General features: G+C 34.8%; 1 pseudogene; it reads right to left on the minus strand.

Annotated features, from left to right (window-relative positions):
- Positions 1-22,084: 22,084 nt before the first annotated feature.
- Positions 22,085-23,331, minus strand: LOC116484512 (pantothenate kinase 3-like; annotated as a pseudogene).
- Positions 23,332-23,440: the final 109 nt, after the last annotated feature.

Raw genomic sequence — 23,440 nt, forward strand, 5'->3', positions numbered from 1 at the left:
TTAGAACATAATTTAAATTTCACATTTGCTTGTTCAATTTCATATATAAAAACCTTAGATGAATACAGAAAACTCATCTGAAACTAGTTCCATAGGAACACACAAAATGTATATGCACACATACAGACACACTTCATATCTACAAGTTACCTCAGTTCCCATGTATTATTGCCCAAACCCATCTATATCTGATATTATGACTTTCAGATTTGAGACAGCAATCCCTCTACCACTTCACAATAATTCACAAACTGCAACCTTTCCAACACCCACTTCCATAAATAAATTCCAAATATTTTGCAAGAAAAGATACATTTAATCTTTTAACACATGCAAAACTGGGTTACAATTTTTACAAATGTTGTTTTTTATGTATCAGTGGTAAACTTTTTGAGTGCTGTGATCTTAATCCAGTTTCTTTCTATAAACCCTATTGTTTTAATTGCATTCCTTTGCATATTATAATGATTTTTAGGAACACAGATGTTCTCTTACAGGATAACTAATTGCATTTAAAAGTACTGTTTAATGATGAAAGACAGGCAGAGGCTGCAGGGGAGTCAAATTTTAAAAGAGGCAAACTGCATTTGGTGATATTTCCCTTTATGTGGAGTTTTTGTTGTTGTCGTTTTGTTTTATTATTTTTAATTTTTCCCTTGAAATATGCCCTAATCTTTACTAAAAGGGTATGATGCAAACTGGAACTCAAGCAGAAAGCCCCATTCTCACTATACTGATAAATTAGGAGTTAGAAATTAGAATTTAATGGTACCAGAGCTGGTAGAAACTGACCAATGGCCCCAAAACACCAGAATTTATACATGAAGAAATATATAGAAGGAAGTACATGCTAATCCATCTTTAAATGCCCCTGGTCCTTCATTTACCTCTTAACTGTGTATACACACAAGAGACTCCAAGAAAAGAGGCAGCTGGTAGACTAAGGGAAACAAATAAATGTTTAGACTGCTGACCACATCAGGGAAACAGTGTTTAGAGTTTCAGTCCAGCTAAGCTATCTGCCTGCTAGAACAAAAATCAATTATCATCAGATTTATACTATAACAGAACTCTGTAATATACCATCGACAAGGGCCAAGACATAATTTTTAAAATTTAAACAAAAAAAAAATAAAAACAGGGAATGTGACATATAATCAGAAGAAAAAGCAGTTAATTGAGCTAAAACTAAAATAACTTATGTTAGAATTAGCAGCCAAGCATTTTAAACACCTATTTAAAATATGTTCAATGATTTAAAGAAAATATGGTCATAATGCAGAAAGATACTAGAAATATCAGTAGGGAAAGATTAACTATGAAAAAAATAGGAATTTAGAAATGAGAAATAGAATAAAACAAATTAAACACAGAGTTTACTAGATGGCCTTAACAGCAGATGAATCAGTCAGTAAACTTAAAAAGACCAGTAGAAATTATCAAGTCTGAAAAACAGAGAAAAAAGGGATTGAATATAAAAAAGACAGCCTCAGTGACCTGGGGATGATGTAAAGCGGTCTAGAATATATACATACATATATATGCAAATAAAACTGTGTTTTTCATAGATATGTTTTTTCATATACATGAAAAAACAACATGCAAATATCAGTTCTATTTCTATACACTGAGTTATTTGAAGAAGAAATTAGGAAAACATTATTTATTTATATGTGTGTGTCTATATATATACACACACTTGGTGATATTTCCGTTTATGTGGAGTTTTTGTTGTTGTCGTTTTGTTTTATTATTTTTAATTTTTCCATTGAAATATGCCCTCATCTTTACTAAAAGGGTATGATGCAAACTGGAACTCAAGCAGAAAGCCCCATTCTCACTATACTCATAAATTAGAAGTTAGAAATTATGTAGTGTAGTGTATATATATATATACACACACACACATATATATACAGAGAGAGAGAGAGAGTGTGTGTGTGTGTTACAGTACGAGTAATAAAAAAGATTGGGCAGAAATGAAAGTATTTAATATTGTAATAGCAGGAAACAATCCTAAATACATTTTTAAGTATATACTTGCAGAATCAAAAATGTCACTGAAACTCAAGCAAAATAAATAGGAAAAAAAAGCAACTTTTAAACGCATCATAATTAAGTTGCTGAAAACTTTATAAATGTGAAGAAAAAATCATGAATGTAGCTAGAGACAGCAGCAAGAGGCAAGTAATATGCAAAAACATGGAATTTTCTTCAGGAACAATGATGAGCAATAGCTAATGAAACAAGTGTTGAAGGAAAAAGTATCTATCTAGAATTCTGTATCTTAAAAACAGGTCCTTCAAAATGAAACGTATAATAAAACTTGGGTCTATAGGAAGGAATGAAAAGAGCCATCAATGTTACACAGGTAGCTAAACATAAAACATTTTTTCCTGTCTTAATTTCTTAAAATAACATAAAAACTTTAAATCAAAAATTAGTATTATTTGTTAGAGGTTTCATAAATTATGTAGATGATTTGTACTTATAACAACAATAACACAAAGGATGAGGGAAGACATATGAAACTATCCCATTCCAGCTTTTTAAGTCTTACATTAATGATACCATATTAATTGTAAGTAGACTGATAAATTGAGCATGTATACCATCATAACTACAGAAACCACCAACAATAATGTAAAGTCATAGTTTGAAAACTAATAGAGGAATTAAAACATATAATGAAATTGTTTTATTAAGTCAAAAATCAGGATAAACAATTTTATAACAATTAGACCAATAAAAAGTTTGTGAACAGACAGAAGCAAATCTAAACATATTAATGATTGCATTAAAGGTAATTTGACTAAAATATTACAACATATGAAAAAAATATTTAAAGATAATCACAGACTTAAACTTAAACACAAAGGTATAAAGTGCAAGGAAAAAGTTGAAGTATATCCCTGGGACCTAAGAAAAATATTTCTTAGACAGTATACAGAAAGTATTAGACATAAAATTATTTTTAATTATACTTTTTAAAAGTTAAACACAACTTCTGTTTATCAAAAGACATCATTAAGAAAATAAGCAAGCTCAAGATGAGGAGAAAACATTTAGGATACATACATATAGATAACACAGGATTTATCTCTTACATGCAAGGATGGTCCAACATATGCAAATCAATAAATGTGATACACCACACTGACAGAATGAAGGACAAAAATCGTATAGCCATCACAGCAGACATAGAAAAAGCATTTGACAAAATTCACCATCATTTCATGATAAAATTTCTTACAAATTATGTATAGAAGGAATCTACCTCATCATATGCAATAAACCACATAAAGACCATATGAAGAGCACAAGCCCATTGCTAACATCATACGCAATGGTGAAAAACTGCAAGCTTTTCCTCTGAGATTGAGAATAAGACAAAGATGCCCATTCTCACTGTTTCTATTAAACATAGCACTGGAAGTTGTGCTCAGAGCCATTAGACAAGAGAAAAAAAACAAAAGGAATCAAATTGGAAACAAGAAAATTGTCCCTCTTTGCAGATGACATAATTTTATATCTAGAAACTGTAAAGATTCCACCAAAAATCTTTTAGAACTAGTAAGTAATACAGCAAAGTGCTATGATTAAAAAACATGCAATTATCAGTTGTATTTCTATACACTGAGTTATTTGAAAAAGAAATTAAGAAAACAATCCTATGTACAACAACAGCATCAAAAAGAATACTTAGAAGTAAATTTAACCAAAATGAAGGATCTGTACACTAGAAATTATAAAACATTGAAAAAAGAAATTGAAGAAAACACAAATAAATGAGAAGATATCTCAAGTTCATGGACCAGAAGAATCAATATTATCAAAAGGTCCACACTGCCTAAAGCAATCTACAGATTCAATGCAACCCTTCTAAGAAATCTAATGGCATTTTTCTTAAAAATAAAGTAAGAAAAATCTATATGGAGCCACAAAAGGCCCTGAATAATCAAAGTAATCTTTAGCAACAAGAACAAAGTGGAAGTGTCACATATCCTGATTGCAAAATATACTACAAAGCTCCAGTAATCAAAATAGCATGGCACTGGCATAAAAACAGACACACTGAACAATGAAACTGAATAGAGAGCCTAGAAAAAAGTTCACGTATTTATGCTCAGTTGATTTGCAACAAAGTTGCCAAAAACATACAATGAAGAAAGTACAATCTTTTAATAAATGGTGTTGGGACAACTGCATATCCATATGCAGAAGAATGAAATTGGACCCTCATCTCACATCATATACAAACATCAACTCAAAAGTAATTAAAGACTTAAATGCAAGACCTAATGCTGTAAAACTACTAGAAGAAAACCTATGGAAAATGTTCCACACCATTGATCTTGGCAATGATTTCTTGGATATGACACCAAAAGCACAGGCAACGAAAACAAAGATAAACAAGTGCAAATACATAAAACTAAATAAAAAGTTTCTGTACAGTGAAAAAGAAACAATAAACAAAATAAAAAGGCAACGCTTAAGTTAGAGAAAAATATTTGCAAATCATATATCTGTTAAGTTAATATCCAAAATAAACATGGAAATTCTATTATTCAATAGCAAGCAAACAATAAACTTGGTTTAAAAATGGGCAAAGGACCTGGACATTTTGGACATTTGTCCAAAGGGGACATACAAACAGCCAACAGATATATGAAAAGATACTCAAATGATTACTCATCAGGCAAATAAAAATTGAGTTATTACCTTTTAGTATAGCTAGTACAAAAACACAAAAGATACCCAGTGTTGGTAAGGATGTGGAGGGAAGGAAAAGTTTGCACACTATTAGTGCGAATGTAAATTAGTATAGCAATAATAGAAAACAGCATGTGATTTCCTTGAAAAAAATGAAAATTGAACTACCATATGCTCCAGCAGTCCCACAACTGAGTACATATCTGAAGGAAATGAGATCAGTATGTTGAAGAGATATCTGCACTCCTATGTTGACTGCAGTATCATTCACGATAACCAAGATATGAAATCAATCCATTAATGGATAAAGGGATAAAGAAAATGTGATATATATACATAAATATGTATACACAAAAACTATTATTCAGCCTTAAAAATAAGAAGTAAATCCTGCGATTTGTGAGAATACGGATGAAGCTAGATGATTAGATGCTAAGTAAAATAAGCCCGACACAGAAAGACAAATACCACATGATCTCACTTATATATGGAATCTAAAAAAGTCAAACTCACAGCAACAGAGAACAGAAGGGTGGTTACCAGGAGTGGGGTAGGGAGGGGGAAATATTGGTCAGAGGGTACAAACTTTCAGTTATGAGTAGAAGAATTTCTAGAGATCGAATGTATATAGTATGGTGACTATAGTTCATAATAATGTACAGTCTATTTGAAATTTGCCAAGAGAGAAGATCTTAAGGATTCTTACCATTCATTAAAAAGTAACTATATGAGGTGATGGATATGTTAATTAGCTTGTTTGTGGTAATCATTTCTCAAGGTATATTGATATCAAAACATGTTGTACACATTGACTATTTTAATTTGTCAATTTTACCTCAATAAAAGTGAAAATGGTGATGTTATAAATAAATGGACAAAGCAAGAATTTTTAAATTTTGTATTTTAGTCATTCTATCTATATAATTTCTATACTGGTCTTGTTTTATGATTATTACATAATATATAAAATATATAAATCTCTCTGTGCGCAGTAAAATTTTCCTCATTCTCCCAAAATATTTTTAGTAAAATTATGTTTTGTTTGAAAAAAACACATAAAAAATAGCAGAATAAAATAAAGAAATGAAACTTGTGCCTGCACTCTGAAAATAAACAATTCAGGAGGTACCATACATTCATATATTTAAATACATTTTATTCATCTTTAATGAATATATTTTTATTAAATTGTTGACTAATCCAAAGTGTTAGGATAACACACTCCAGTGTGTCATTTTGTTTTAAAACAAAAATTTTCAAGGAAGTAGAAAAGGAAAGTTAGAAGGGTATCACAAGGTGTCCATTTGTCTGACTTTAAAACAATAATATATAGTTGTGTTCAACTCTTTTGAAATTAGAAGCCCTGAAGATGCAATAAAAATAAATTTGATGTAATGGAATAGTCACCAGGTCATAGTGTAACCTATTAATTTAAAATATGAGTCTGTTAGGTAATGTGTAAATTCCTGAGCTAGGCATTCATGATCTTCCACAGTATGTAATAGGCCCCTTACTACCTAGTCAAACTTAGCTCCATACACACAAACTCCTATTCTTCAATCAAATAATACTTCCCCCTGCCCCTGGTACACACTATATCAGTTCCTACCACTCTATACCTGTACTTATGCTAATTAATAAAAAACTATCTTTAACTTTTCTTCGAGGTCACACCCTTCCTTTAATTATCCTATGTTATTGTTTTCTCAAGAAGGTGATACTGTACTTTTCATTTCTAGAGTAGAATGAGGGGAAAAAGTTCAAAACAAAGGGAAGACAAGAAAATTCTAAAAGTATTTCTGTAGCCTGAGTCATATCATCAGTGTATAGATGTACTAATAACTGAAGTATTCATATTACAAAATAGTCATTGTATGTATTTTTATAAAACTGTGTTAACACATTTAGTCATTTTGTAAAATCTATCAGTTTTATCCCATCTCCTGACAATATATAGTAATTTACAATCTCCTTAGAGCGGAAAGTAGTTTGTATTTAATATACTACTTAGCTTGAGCTGAACATACCATCTTGATTTGACCTTCCCCTTCCTCCATACTGCGCCCATGCCATCATCTCTTGCCCAGACAATAGATATCAGCAGCTTCCCAGCTAATCTCTCTGCTTCCTGGCTTTCTACACTAATTCATTCTGCACATGCCTAGGGAATGGCATTTTTCTAAAAAAACATACAAACTGCCTACTTAGAACACTGTGGCATTTGCTCATCTCCCAAAACCTAAAGTCCCAAGTCAATGACACAGACTATAAAACCCTCTACTCTGTAACCCTTTGCCCCTGTTTTCTTTTCCCCCTCACGTTAAATGTGAACTCTGCGCCACTGTTCTTCCCAAAGGCTTTCAGATCTCTGAACCCACTTTGTTTTTTTCAAGCTTCCATAGGCTCTTCTATTCCTTCCTTTCCTCCATCCCACCCTCTATACACATCTGAAATAGTTCTGATTTCCTTGTCTCCCTGGTAGGTGCCCACCTTCTTTCAAATGTCTTCTCCAACATTTCCTCCTCTATGCGGACTGCCCAGACCTTCCCAGGTCCATCCTTCTGTGACATCAACCTTTTACGTGTCTGCACTGCAAGACTAAAACCTACAAAGTTAGGGTATTTAGGTGTCTGTTATCCTATGATCTGGCTCATGATAGATGACCTAGAAAAGTTGACTAGATAAACAGAATTGTGTCCAATAAACAGTTTTCTGCTTGATTAGTTACAGGTATATTTTTGTTCAAGTGTCAGTAACTCAAGCTAATGTAAGCATTAAAAAAACACTGATAATTTTTTTCTAACCATTGGAAGCAAAGAGATTCTGGCTGAGCTTAAAAACAAATATATATATACATATATATATAGATGACACATATATATATGAAACAAATATATATATATGAAACAAATATATATATATACACTAACATGTAATTATATGCACCAAAGTTTTGAAAACATCTTATAAAAATAAATGGATATAGAACACTCAAGAAAGACATTAAACATATACAGCAGTCCTCAGTCTTAATGTGTTTCTTAATTCATCAAATCACTTAGAGGTGATTATAATTTCAATGTTAAACTTCAACATTTCTACATTTTAGAAACCACCCCAGCCCTCTGGAATACAGCAGTCTGAACCATTTTCTTCAAGCAGGAACCAGAGACAATCTTCCTGCTTGATTCTCCTAGGGGAATACGGGAATAATGCATCTAATACAAAGGATAAGGAACAAGCTAAATTCAGTACAACATTACATACATAATTGAGGAGAAGACAATCATGTCTTTCTTCCAAGAAACTTTATGTTCACCCTAACATTTTCATACTTCTGAAAAAAATCTTCTCACATTAAGATAGGTAATAGAATTGCTGGCTTTAGTCAATTCTAACTTAATTATTTTTAAGCTATTAATAAGATATTTTTAAACATACTTTGAGGAAAGTTCTCTTTAGCATTTTGGATGTCAACAAAATGTACGATCATTCTGTTGGTTAGAAAATGCAACCTAAGAATCTATCAAGATACAGTTGCCAACCTCTTTTTGGAGTTACACTTTGGAGTACTGGTTGGATGTTGGAGGATGCAATCAAGTACTTTGCATAGGTACAAAAGGCTGTGCTTAACCATTCCCTCCCTTCCCCCTCCCCCAATTTCCCTGGATTCACTGTAAGCAGCATTCATTGTAATTGACTAAGACACTCAGATAAAATAATCCTCAAAACTGTCATAGCCCTCACCAGGCAATATGATAAAGAAACCATTCTCATCAACTCCTGATATAACAGTACTTTTTACTGAAAATCACTACGAAGATAAAAGAAAACGAGGACTTTCAATAAATTCATACTTATTTAGAATAGGTCCACCACAATAGGAAGAACTAGTAATAGGAAGAATATACTAAAGCAGCTAGTTCCCTTGGAAGACAGAACCTGCTGAATTCTGAGCAAGTTGTAACTTTACTATACTACAGCAGAAATGTCTTCAAATAAATAATTACAAAAATGTAACCTTGAAAAGAAAACTAATCAGCAATCTAACTCTAACTTATTAAAAATGGCTCTTGCAATTATCCCTGAGATTTCTTACCAAAAAGGAAGCCTACAGGGATCTTATGCTTTCCAGAGTTAATTATATCAGCAATTTCTCCAAGTGGAAAGTATTTTGCAGAGTGGAATCTTAAGAGTCCTTATATACATTGAGTGCCTGAGTCATTCTTAGGAATGTGTCTGCTGAACAATATCTTTGAATATCCTGTCTCTGAATGGTAACATTTGGTTTAAAAAAATCATCCTGATTTCCACTGAATGTTTGCCATATTAAAATCTATATTAATAATATTAATTTTCCAATCTAAATTATTTCCTTATTCTAATTACTCGAGGCCACTTGTTAATTCATTTATTCTTTTCTCCCCAGTAATGCATAATTAAACATTCTAATAATCCAAATTTCCAAATGATTTACATTGGAAAAGATGACAAAATTATGAATAAAGTACATAGTTTTTTCAGCTTATCCTATTCACATTAAGCTTAAGTGCAACACAGTATTATAGATGCTTTGCCCACTTACTAGTTCATTCAGCTCGTCTTTTCTGAGTATAGTTTGTGTTAGGTAATGTGCTAGGTGCTATAGACTGATTAACGCAAAACAGGCTTATTGTACACCAGAATGCCAGTGTGTTTATTTCCAAACACGAATACTCATGTCCATTATCCACAGGAGTTCTTACTAGTACAGGACTTCTAAGCAAATAACCGCAAGGTCTCTTGATGAGCATTGAATCAGAGCAAAGAGAATTAGATTGTCTTGAGTGATATTTCATCCTGTCTACACAGAAACCTGAACTATCTCTTCTTCACAACAAAATAGATTTCCCTTGTGATTTAAACATCTGTGTCTGCCAGACATATGTTCTCTTTTATTTGGCGCTATGTTGCCTAAATACTTACAGATTCTATCTACTTTTCCATTATCTGTTAATGCTTAACACATCATTACTTCTGAAAACAAGATTACAACACAATTGAGTGAGTTTCATCTTTCTTCAGTCTAGGGATGTACTCTGATCCTTTTGATTCGACTTAGTATCGCCCGTGTCTCCAATGACAGCACTTACGAGGACATCTTCTCTTAAGGTATTTCTTAAGATTACTAAGTTGCCCATTTCATGTGGGATTGTGTTTGCTTCTTTACCATTTTAAGTGTGGAACCTTATCCAAATCCTGAGGCTACTTTGAAGATTTCTACATACTGAGGTTTCTGAAGTTTTTTCACACATGCGTATTTTATCAAAAAGAGTACTTTAAAAATGAATAAAACATGAAATACAGATACATGCTACAATGTCCATTCACTTAAAAAGTATTATGTAAGCGAAGGAAGCAATTTCGTGTTTTTATGAAATATCTAGAACATACAAACCCATAGAGACAAAAGACAGATTGTTGGTTGCCTGGGATTGGGAGGAGGAGGGAATAGAAAGTAACTGTTTAATTGAAACGAAGTTTTCTTTTGGGGTTGATACAATATTTTAAACTAAATAGAGGTGGTCCTTACACAACATTATTAATGTACTAAATGCTACTGAACTGTTAACTTTAAAGAGGTAATGTTATATGAAATTTACCTAAAGGAAATGTTGTTTTAAAAATAAAAGCATGCTAGAGAATTAAAGCAGGATGATAAATATAACATTATAAAGTAAAATAGCAATAAGATAAAATCATATATTTTATATGCTATATATATATATACACACACACATATATACATATGCAAATCAGATAGATCAATTTTAATGTGAAAAAATGATGACTGTGCTATGCTGATGTATTGCAACTGGATAATTTACACACAAGAACTTTGTACTAGAAAAGATAGCTTTAGCATAAAGAAGGAGTAGGGATAGAGGACTGAATTTGTTATCTATGTATGTATGTATGTTTGTATGTATGTATGCATTTGAGTGCAATGGCATGATCAGAGCGCACTCCAGCCTCCACCTCCTGTATTCAAACAATCCCCCTGCCTCAGCCTCCTAAGCAGCTTTTTATTTCTTTTTCTTTTGTAGAGATGGGGGTCTTGCTATATCAACCAGGCTGGTTTTAAACTCCTGGCTTCAAGCAATCCTCCTGCCTTGGCCTCCCTAAGTGCTGGGATTATAGCTGTGAGCCATCATGCCCACCCTTAATTTCGGGGGGGCATATGTTAGTTTTGAAGAGTTATGGGTATTCCCAGGCAGAAAAGTGAAGCAGCTAATTAGAAATTAAAGCTTGAAGATCTTGATACTTACAACAGCGTCCAAAACTAATGATATGTATTTCAGGGTCAAATGAACAGGCACCCAGAAAGAAAGTATAGCAAGGAATAAGAATTAGTACCATAAAGAGTACAAGCTTTTGAAGGGGAAAGTAGAAAATTGTGAAAGAGAAATCAGAAAAATCAGCTGAGAATGTGTAGTCAGAGAATAAAACTATTTATAAAACCAAATCAATAATCATGAGATACCTATTTGTCCCAGGCCTGAGACACAGCAAGGAACACTTTTCTATATTCAGTGACAGGAGGTACCTTATCTGGATTAATACTGTATTCCAAGAGTATGACAAAGTATCTCGCACATATTCATCTATCTGGTGTTATATGCTCTTCAAGTACATGCGGAAAATACAGCCTTACTCAGAGGAGTAGTTTAATAACCTTTTCAGATACTGGTGGAGGGTCTTCTTTAATACATCATTAAAATTCATCAGTGGTAATTTCTGAAAGGTTACTTGGAGGGTGAAGGCATTATCAGTGAACTTTTCATAGTCTTTCATATTAAGTGTATCAGTTTTTGTGTACCCTAAATGTAACATTTTACCTATTTGTGATTTGGTAACATAACGTATTTGAAAAATATTGACTCATTATACAACATAAAAAAAATATGGAAGGCGATAAGATGGTCAACCAAATTATTGAGTAAACCACCATAATTTGGGCAGATATTCCAAGAGAAGATCTTGCTGAGAGGAAAAAAAGGGGCAACACTGAAGTCAAGAATGAAGAGGGAGGAAGGTGGGAACCCTGTGCTGGGCACCTGAACACCAAGTCTAGGTCCTGGCCCTAAATGGCTCCTGGGAGAGTGGTGAGTGAGGGAACTAAGGGACGGCTCAATCTCCCTGCATATTTCTAGGATCCTAGCTACAGGGGACCCCATGTTCCCCATCCCAACAAACATGTATGCTGGCAGGGGGATCTTTCCACGGAGTTTTGGATAGCACAGAGCCCAGGAGCTTTTGTGTGCCGGACAGCTTCAGCTATGAGCAGCCATAGACGTGCCTCCTCCAGGGTTTCCCACCCACCTCCAGGAAGCAGAGGCTCCAGGTAACCTCCAAACCAGGGGAGATCAGGGCCACTTTCCCTACAGGACTGGGGCACATCTGCTCTGCAAGTTCCCATGCCTGCTGACCCCTCCCAGGGTCCATGCCTAGCCGCCCTGCAGGAGGGCATGCATGGCCCAGCCCCCACAGCTCAGCCTGAATGTACTGCGGGCACTTTTACAGTCACCCAGGAGCACGTGGATCCACCAGCACAACTGGAACCGAAACCTGAGCCAGGACATTTCAGTGTCCTCAGGGCTTCAGCACGTAGCTCAGCAGTAGATCGCCAAAATCTATGGCCTGCACTCAAGCAGAGGAGGAGCCCCCACCCTCAGAGAACTGAGAAGAATGAGACACATGGGTTCCTGGGCAGGGGTGGGAGTGGGGCATGCCTCCCTCCACTGGGCTGCTCCAGAGAGAGTGTGGCATATCTCCCTGCTGCAGTCTGCCTGAGAGGGCTCTGTGGGCTAGAACGCCTAACAAAAGAAATATAAGTGCATTCCCAGTGATCAGAGGGGCTCCCCAAAAGTCCAAGAGCAGACCTGGCATGGGGTGAGGAGTATCTCCCTTCCTCCACCACTTCAGAGCTGCAGAAGTCTGCCAATGCAAGGAAGTACAAAGGAGCCATGTGACTGGGTATTAACCTAGCTAGTGGCCATAAATCTTAAGCACCACCAACTGAATTGCAACCTAAAGTATAACACCAAAAATGTATCCCTGTAATATGCACACCTTTGAAAACAAGTGCAAAAATTCACCCGCACATAAAGATCCTATACAGAGCCTTGGCCCTCTGAAAGCATCCAGAAAGCAAGCCAACTGACTACAGCACTTACACCACAGTTAAGGGAACACCAATCTTCCCAGATAAGAAAGAACCAGCAAAAGAACTCTGCCAATCCAAAAAGCCAGTGTTGCCTTACTTCCAAATGAGTCCACCAGCTCCCCAGCAATGGTCTGAACCTGTCTGAAATGACAGACATAGAATTCAGAATCTGGATGGCAAGGAAACTCAGTAATATTCAGGAGAAAGTTGAAACCCAATCCAAGGAATACAAGAAATCCAGTAAAACCATCCAAGAGCTGAAAGATAAAAGCCATCTTAAGAATCAAACTTAACTTATAGAGCTGAAAAACTCACTACAAGAATTTCATAATATAATCAGAAGTATTAGCAGTAGAATAGACCAATATGAGGAATGAATCTCAGAGTTTTAAGGTCAGTTCTTCAAATCAATTCAGTCAGACAAAAAAAAAGAAAAATGAATTATGAAAAATGAACAAAACCTCAAAGAAATATAGGATTATGTAAAGAAAGAAAATCTATGATTCATTGGCATTTCTGAAGTAGAAGGAGATAAAATAAACAACATGGAAAATATACTTGAGTATATAATCTATGAACATTTCTCTAATCTCACCAGAGAGGTTGACACACAAATTCAAGAAATACAGAGAACTTTGACTAGATACTAGGCAAGGTGACTATCACCAAGGCACATAGTAATCAGATTCATCAAGGTCAATGCAAAAGAAAAAATCTTAAAGACAGCTAGACAGATAGGTCAAGTTACATACAAAGGGAACCCCATCAGGACAGCTGCAGCCCTCTCAGCAGAAATCTTACAAGCCAGAAGAGATTAGAGGACAATTTTCAGCATTCATGAAGAAAAGAATTTCCAACCACAAATTTCATATCCTCCCAAAGAAGCTTCATAAGTGAAAGAGAAAATGAAATCCTCACCTGACAAGCAAATGCTGCTGGAATATGTTTCAATTAGACAGCCTTAAAAGAGTTCAACAGAATGATACCTGCTATCACAGAAACACACTTAAACACATAGTCCACTGTCAACAGGCACTATAAAGCAACTCACAATAAAACCTACAGAAAAACCAACTAACCGAAAGATGACAAGATCAAAATCACACACATGGATATTGACTTTGAATGAAAATGGGCAAAATGCCTCCACTTAAAAAACAGAGTGGCAGTCTGGATAAAAATACAAGGCAGAGCCCTCTGTTGTCTTCAAGAGACGCATCTCACCTGTAATAACACCCATAGGCCCAAAGTAAAGGGATGAAGAAAGATCAACCATGTAAATGGAAAACAAACAGGAATTACTCTTCTTATATTAGATGAAACAGTCTTGAAACCAAAAAACTTAAGAAGGACAATGAACGGTATTACATAATAATAAAAGGTACAATCCAACAAGAGGCCTTAACTATCCTAAGTATATATGCACCTAACATTAGAGCATCAAGATTCATTTAAAAGTTCTACTTAGCCTATGAAAAGACTTAGAGAACCACGCAATAATGGTGGGAGACTTCAAAACCCCACTGACAGCATTAGACAGATTATCAAGGCAGAAAACTAACAAAGATCTCTGGACTTAAAACTCAACAGTTGACTGATTGGACCTAATAGACATCTACAGACTACCACAACCAATAACTACAGAATATACATTCTTTTAATCTGCATATGGAACATATTCTAAGATTGAACATGATTGGTCATAAAGCAAGTCTTAATAAATTTTAAAAATTGAAATCATATCAAGTACATTATTGGACCACAGTACAATAGAAATAGAAATCAAGAAGATTGATAGAAATAGAAATCAATACCAAGAAGATCTCTCAAAAGTACACAAATACATGGAAGTTAAACAACTTGCTCCTAAACAACTTCTGGGTAAACATAGAAATTAAGGCAGAAATGAAAAAATTATTTGCAATTAATAAAAATTGGGAAATAACATCTCCAGAATGTAACAAAAGCAGTACAAACAGGAAAGTTTACAGCCCTAAACACTTTCATCAAGAAGTTAGAAAGATCTCAGATTAATATGTAACTTTAAAAAGAACAAACCCCAAAACAAGCAGAAGAAAATATATAACTAAAATTACATAACTTAATAGAGATGCAAAAATCCAGACAAAAGGTAAATGAAACCATAATTTGTTCCTTGAAAAAATAAGATAGACTGCTAAACAAATTAAAAAAGAGAAGATTCAAATAAGTATAATCAGAAATGACAAAGATGGCATTATAACTGATCCCACAGAAATACAAAAGATCCTCAGACAATAAGATAAACAGCTCTATGCAGACAAATGAGAAAATCTAGAGGAAATGGATAAATTCCTAGATACACACACACACACTCCCAAGATTGAATCAGGAGGAGATTGAAAAACTGAATAGACCAATATCAAGCTCTGAAATTGAATCAATAATAAAAAAAACCCTAACAACCAAAAAAAGTACTCAATCATATGTATTCATAGCTGAAATCTATCAGAAATAAAAAGAACTGGTATCAATCCTACTGAAACTATTCCAAAAAATCGAGGAGGAGGGACTTCTCTCTAATTCAGTCTATGAGGTCAGAATAAGCCTAATACCAAAATCTGGCAACAAGACAAAGAGTGAAAACCTCAGGCCACTATCCCTGATCAACATAGACTCAAAAATCCTCAATAAAATACTAACAAACTGAATCCCGCAGCACATCCAACAGTTAATTCACCATGATCAAGCAGACTTTTCCTGGAGTAAATAAATAAATAAATAAATCTGATGCACCACATAAACAGAATTAAAAACAGAAACCATATGATAATCTCAGTGGATGCATAAAAAGCTTTCAGTGAAATCTAACACCATTCGACAATAAGAAATCCTGAACAGGCTAGGCATTGAAGGAACATACCTCAAAATAACAATAAGTAACATTAAAGGAACATACTATCAATGACCAACCCACAGCCAACATCATACTGAACGGACAAAAGCTGGAACCTTTCTTCTTGAGAACTAGAACAAGGCAAGTCTGCCCACTCTCACCACTCCTATTCAACATACAGTACTATGAGCAATCAGCAAGAAAAGAAAGAAAAAGCATCCAAATAGAAAAAGAAGTCAAAGTCTCTCTCTTTGCTGATGATATGATTCTATACTTAGAAACCCCTAAAGACACTGCCAAAAGGCTACTAGAACTGATAAATGATTTTAGCAAGGTTTCAGGATACAAAATCAATATATAAAAATCAGTAGCATTTCTGTACACCAATAACATCCAAGCTGAGAGGCAAATTAAGAACAAACCCATTTTCAGTTGCCACAAAGAAAAAGAAATACCTAGGAATACAGTTGACCAAGGGGGTGAAATATCGCTATAAGGAGAACTACAAAACAATGATGAAATAAATCAGAGATGACACAGATGAATGGGGAAACATCCATGCTCATAGACAGGAAGAATCAATATTATTAAATTGGCTATATGGCCAAAACAATTTACAGATTCAACATTATCCCTAGTAAACGACCAATGTCATTCTTCACGGAACTAGAAAAAACTATTCTAAAAATCATATGGAACCGAGCCGAATAGCCAAACAATTCTAAGCTGAAAGAACAAAGCTAGAGTCATCACAGTACCTGACATCAAACTATACTACAAGGACGCAATAACCAAAACAGCACGGTGTTGGTACAAACACATACATATAGACCAACTGAACAGAATACAAAACTAAGAAATAAAGCCAAATATCTACAACCATCTGATCTTTGACAAGGCGGACAAAAACAAGTAATCAGGAAAGGACTCTCTATTCAATAAATGGTGTTGGAAAAGCTGTCTAGCCATACGCAGAAGATTGAAACTAGACCCCTTCGTTTCACTACATGTAAAAATTAATTCATGATGGATTAAAGATTTAAATGTAAGACCATAAATTCCTAAAAGAAAAAAAATTAGGAAATACCCTTTATGACATTGGCCTTGGCATAAAATTTATGGCCACATCTGAAAAGGCAATTGCAATGAAAACAAAAGTTACAGTGAGACCTAATTAAACTATGGAGCTTCTGCACAGTAAATGAAACCATCAACAGGGTAAACAGACAATCTATAGAATGGGAAAAACATTCACAAACCATACATTCAATATTCTGGGTATTAGACAATATCCGGAATCTATAAGCAACTTAAAGAAATCAACCAAGCAAAAAACAACCCCGTTAAAAAGGGGCAAAAGACATGAACAGACACTTCTCAGAAGACATACAAGCAGCCAACAAACATATGAAAAATGTTTATCACCACTAATCCTCAGAAAAATGCAAATTGAAACCACAATGATACCATCTCACACCAGTCAGAATGGCTATTATTAGAAAGTCAAAAGACAACAGATGCTACTGAGGCGGTGGAGAAGAGGGGATGTTTATGCTCTTGGTGGGGAGGTAAATTAGTCCAGGCACTGTGGAAAGCAGTTTGGAGATTTCTCAAAGAACTTAAAACAGAGCTAACCTTTGACCAAACAATCCCTTTATCAGGTATATACTCAAAGGAATATACATCATTATACCATACAGATACACGCACTCATATGTTCATTACCATGATGTTCCCAATAGCCAATACCGGAAATCAACATAGGTGTCCATCAGTGAAGAACTGGATAAATAAAATGTGGTATATAGACACCATGGAATACTACGTGGCCATAAAAAAATCAAATCATATTCTTTGTAGCAACGTGGATGGAGCTGAAAGCCATTATCCTAAGCAAATTGACACAGGAATAGAAAAGCAAATACTGCATGTTTTTGCTTAAAAGTAGAAGCTAAACACTGAATACACATGTATATAAACAGGGGAACAATAGACACTACACACTACTACAAAAGAATAACTATTAATAATATCAACACAATTGAGATGAATTTGGTAAACTTTGACATTGCTAGTTACAATGTAATTTGGAATAAATTTGCTATGAAAATTTAAACTAAAAAATATAAATGAATAAATAAATGCATTTATTTACATTAACAATATATCAGAAAGGTAAGTATAGAGGAATTGTCAGTCTTACATTGGAGAATATACATGATCTAAACTCCGAATATTCACTTGAAAGCTCACATGTTTTCATTGGAAACAAATATTGCCAGGAGTTACCTGGAAGTGAAAGGCCCACTTCCTTTATTTTTGTGAAAATATCTGCCAAATAGTTATCTAAATAATCTTCCTTTTCTATCAGTTGTTCTTTCCAGTGAAAATGGTACTCCATTTTTAAAAAGTAGCTAGTTCAACTCCCAACTCAAACAATCATAAAAGTAATTTTCCCCAAGAAAAATACCTTATTTTATAGGCAGCACAAATGCTCTATGTATATTCACCATTATCATCTCAGAATATTTTATAAGATCGAAGTTTTTGTGTCTTTATCAAATAGTTCAGTGGTCTGAATTTGTCCCCTAAATTCAAACGTTGAAACTTAATCTCCTTAGGGAGGTGATCAAATCATGAAGGCAGAGTTCTCATGAATGGGATTACTGACTTTATGAAAGAGGTTGGAGTGCCCTGGTCTCCTTAAGTCATTTCTCCCATGTGAGGACACAGGTGTGCCCTTTTTGCCCACTTCCTCCAAGTGAGGCTACAGTAAGAAGGCGCCGTCTTGGCAATCCTGGAATCAGAAAGCAATCCTCACAAGATGCTGAATTCACTGGTGTTTTTGTCTGGAACTTCCTACCTCCAGAACTGTGAGAAATAAATTTCTATCATTTGTAAATAACCCAGTCTGTGGTATTTTGTTATACAACAGGAATGGACTAAGACAAAGACGTTCTTAAGTTAAACTGGCATTTTATTTTCTTTTACTGGAAGTACAGAGCAATGAGGGTTCAATGACAAGTATTACAGTTTGGTGCCACCGCCATGATTTGTACTATGGCACCATCGGTTTTACCCACCATTGCTTTTCCACCATCACTGCAAATAGCCACAGTAAAAAGGACGAGGATTCCTCAATATTATGAAAATAATTCTGACTTCACAGACTCCTGAAAACATTTCAGTGACCCCCCAGTTATCCAGTGACTACACTTTCAACTGTAGACAAAAATGGGAAGAGAAATTAAGGACTAGTGAATTATTTTTCTCAGTTAAAGATCTTCTGCCTGCTGAAAGTAAATGGGGTGGGGTTAGAGTACTGAGAACAGTGGCAGACATTCTGAAATAACTGTGTACAGTAAAGAAAGGGAGTTGAATGGGGCTTTAAAATATAAATCAACTGCATATATCAAAGCACTGATTGAGTTTGGAAATCATAAATTGATAGTACCATGAATCAGCATTTTAGCATTTTGTATAAAAAAATATTTAGGTATGTGGTTTATCAAAGGTAAAGCAGGGGCACAGCACGAGAAAGAGGACATTGAAGGTAAGATTTCTGAAGTGGCCAGTAGCAATTTTATAGTTTGGTTTTTGATGAAAACTTATTCTTTATTTAAATTCATATACCTAGACCAAACATGGGACACTGACTCATTGACCTATATATTATGTTTGTACCACAGTACTCTGATATACAGAATTATACAGATAACATACTTGAGATGCTTATGAAATATGGTCAGATATTTAATATTTTATGATGAAAAAAATTACAGAGTATTTTGTAAAGCTACTAGTTTGTGTTTTCCTTATTAAGCATATGTTATACAAAAACACAATTCTAGGATATGTTTGTTGATAGTGAGAATTACTGCTATAATGATAAAATTATAATTTTCATCTTCTAAGCGTAAGAATGTGATTAAATTTTATACCATTATTTCCTATTTCTTCATTATTATTCTACCATTTGAAGTCAGAAAACTGCCACATTTGTCTGAGAGGCTGTGGAATTTTACATGAATATTCAATCACAGGAAAACCCCCACCTGAGGTGTGAAAAGTTTAATTTTCAAGGCCATCCAAAAGAAGACAAAAATCCCAACATCACAAATGCGCCTCTTTTTTCTTTTGTTCTATAAATCTTATCATTTAAACTTCTGATGTTTTTATGTGGATAACATAATCCCTAAGGTTAATATCAAGTATTAGCCAATTCCTCACAACTATAAGAACGTGATTATATTTTGTACCGTTTTGATGACCGAGTAGGGATGTTTATATTAGCATTCATTTTTAGTAAAAAGAATCACTCTGACTTTCTAATGACTGCCTGAAGTACACTTTATGCACAAAAAATATAGACTACATTAAGAAATTATTGTTACTTGCATTTATATAACGGTAGGTCAAAGATGCTGAAAATTCTTATTTCACTTCTTATTTAGAGGTGAAATCTAATTCCCCTTCCCTGGAATCTGAGCTGGCCTCGGTGACTGGTTTGATCAATAGAATGTGGTGGAAGTGACACAATGAATTCTCAGGCTATGTTAAAAAAAAAAAAAAATTGCAGCTGCTTCTTCGGTCTGTTGGAAGACACTATAGAAAACCAGCCACCATGCTGGGAAGAAACAATTATCTTCATCAAAAAGCCCTGATAGAGAGGAATTGAGCCTTCCCAAATCACAGCCCCAGATGAGCTCCCAGACAGCAGCCAACAACTTTGCTAGGCATTTGAAGAAGCCATCTTAGAACAGTGTCTTCTAGCCCAGTTCACCCCAGTCGATGGGAAGCTACATGGATCAGAGAAAACCCATTCCTTTCAAACTCTGCCCAAACTGTGTTTTGTCACAATATACATGATTGTTACCTAAAGCTACTAAGTATTGTGGTGGTTTGTTGCACAGAATTAGATAACTGAAACATATGTCATTTTGTTCTGTTTAACATATATTTAATATTAGAAATATACTAAATATCACTAAGTAATTAGCATTAGCACAAGCAAGAATCCATATTCAATGCTCTTTCCAATAAATAAATAATTGTTTTCATATTTAAATACTAGGCACGTATCTTAGACTCTGAGATCAAAATTTACATAAAATAATATGGAGATTATTTTCTTAATATTTGAGCCAATTATGTTTCTCATATATTTTATACATTATTTTTATAACTGAAGGAACGTCTATTAAAAACTCTCAGTGAGTTACAGATAATCATATTCCAATACAGATGAATATTAATATATTTTCATTTATTTGTGTTACGGCAGGAAAACACGATAAATCAAATACCATCTATAAAAATGTTGTCTTAAAATAAGATCTTTAAATGTGTACTCAATGTTCCATTACATAACATCCGTTCTCTATGTAACATTATTATATTTTTATCTTTTGTTTTCTTTATTTTTTGACTCTGGGAACCAAACAGCATGTTTTAAATTATATGACAATTTTATCTATTTTTCCTAGCATTTCAATTATCTTTTGCCCTTTCCATGATCAAATAAGCCTGTATGTAAACAAGCCTGTATGTAACAGTAGACTTTATATGAATGTATTTTACAGAACATCTTGGAAATAACTAGTGACATTGCTGAAATTTTGAATTGTCATTTTTTTACTAAAAGTTTTGGTTGATAAACACACACAGACTATACATATATATATATGTGTATATATATACGTGTATATATGTATATATGTATATATATTTGTATATATATGTATATACACACACAAATAATATATATGCAATATAATGTAATATATATGAAAACAATGCTTATTCTTTTTTTCATTTTAGAATTCTCATGAAAATTTAATAATAGCATTTCAGTTAATTATGGCATTTGAGAAAAAGATACGAATGGGGAAAGATCACATACACGCTTTGGGTGATACGTTAAAAAAAACTACAATAATTAGTAGTATTGCCTTAACATTTCTAAAATCACATAAAAATGATCATCTTTGATTGCCATTTCAGTAATTTTGAATACAGGGTATGTTATTTTCTGCTCACTAGTAATCAAAACACATAAACTTGTAACAAATATTCAGAGTCGATTATTTTCATAAGCTAAACATTTCCGAGACTTTAAGATTTGTGTTTGAGCATACAATACTGCAATGTCGGCCACATATAATAAAAAAATCTTTTTAAGAGGAAGCTCAATAATCAGAGGCTGTACTGCATTGAAGGATTTAACACTGGCTATATACAAAAGGGAAAGCATTTCAATGAGAAATACTTCACGTTACCAAGTTCTCTCCTTTAATATGGCAACATTCAGCAGCTTATGCTACTCTTTTATCCTTTGGTTCCCAGTGACAAACAATGCAGTAATAATGCCTCTGGTTTTAGTTCCTCTTGGATGACATTTACTAGCAGAGAGAGAGACCTGGTGCTTTAGCTGAAATTTGGCAGCCCAAGAAGTGCACCAACTGCTCCAAAGTATCCCTCATGTTCTAGAAACAATGCTTTTAGTTGACCTTTTGACCAGTAATCCAGTGCATATGCCAAAAGTTTCATTGAGAGGGTATTGACACGTAAAAAGTTTCCAACAAAGACAACTCTCTTTATTTTCTCATTAACAGCACACATTCGTGCCACAGAACCAATGTTACTGGTGATAGTAACTAAATTAGCTCTTGCCAGATCTTCTTTACTAACAGATTCTCGCTTCTCCTTATAAATCATATTCCCAAAACTAGATGCTACAGCCTAACCTGGCAAACCAAATCTTTCATGATCTCCTCCAGAAACATCACGGATCAGCTTGTCAGCTTGTGTGCTGTCACCTTTGGATGCCATTTCAAGAGCCTCTTCAAAACTTTCACAGCCAGTCAATAAACTGCATAAACCCAGAAAGGTGCCCCCTCCAAGGCTTGTCCCAGGCACTCGTTTGTAGCTGTCTTTGGAATGGACTGCTAACATGCTGACTCCTGAGCCCATGTTCACTACAAGCAGTGGGTAGGGATCATCCAGGTTAGAAGGCATCTTTTCGCATCGCTCAGGCTCTGAGGCATTAGCAAAATAATAGCACTCGGCTTGTCCATTGAAACTGACAGTCTATATGCAGCCAGCCCTTTACGAGGCGGTCAAGTTCATCCAGTTTGTGCAGGGGGAGGTTTCCGATTGTGCGAAAATCTTTTTCAACCTTGTAGGCACCACCTCCTGCAGCACACAGAACCGTGTGCAATGTTGAGAAGGTTTTATCTCTTCCCATTTGGATAAAAGTAGGCAGGTCCTGGGGTGGAAACCTGATAAAGTGCAAGTTCCCTCTTCGGCCAGAAAGTGTGAAATCTTTCAGTTCAAGGTGTCCATCCCGAATGCCGGTGGATCCATATGCCACGTTAGAAGTCAAATATTTCCGAATAATTTTTAAACTCTCAACTTCTTCTTGTTCTTCCTCTGCTGTGATATCAATAGGTTCAAAGTACGACTGCTTTGCTAGAGTTCCCCCCGTGTCCCTGCCAAACCATGGGGAAGGGGGTTTCTTGGCATCTTTGATCTTCATGGCCTCGGCCCGAGGGCGGGGCGGCCTCCGATCCCGAGCACTGAGACCAGAGGCGGCGACTCCGGAGGCGGCTGGGCGGGGCGGGCCCAGGGCGGGGTGGGGCGGGGCC

The sequence above is a fragment of the Hylobates moloch genome, unplaced genomic scaffold (genome assembly GCF_009828535.3).
Source record: "Hylobates moloch isolate HMO894 unplaced genomic scaffold, HMol_V3 SCAFFOLD_16, whole genome shotgun sequence".
NCBI lineage: Eukaryota > Metazoa > Chordata > Mammalia > Primates > Hylobatidae > Hylobates > Hylobates moloch.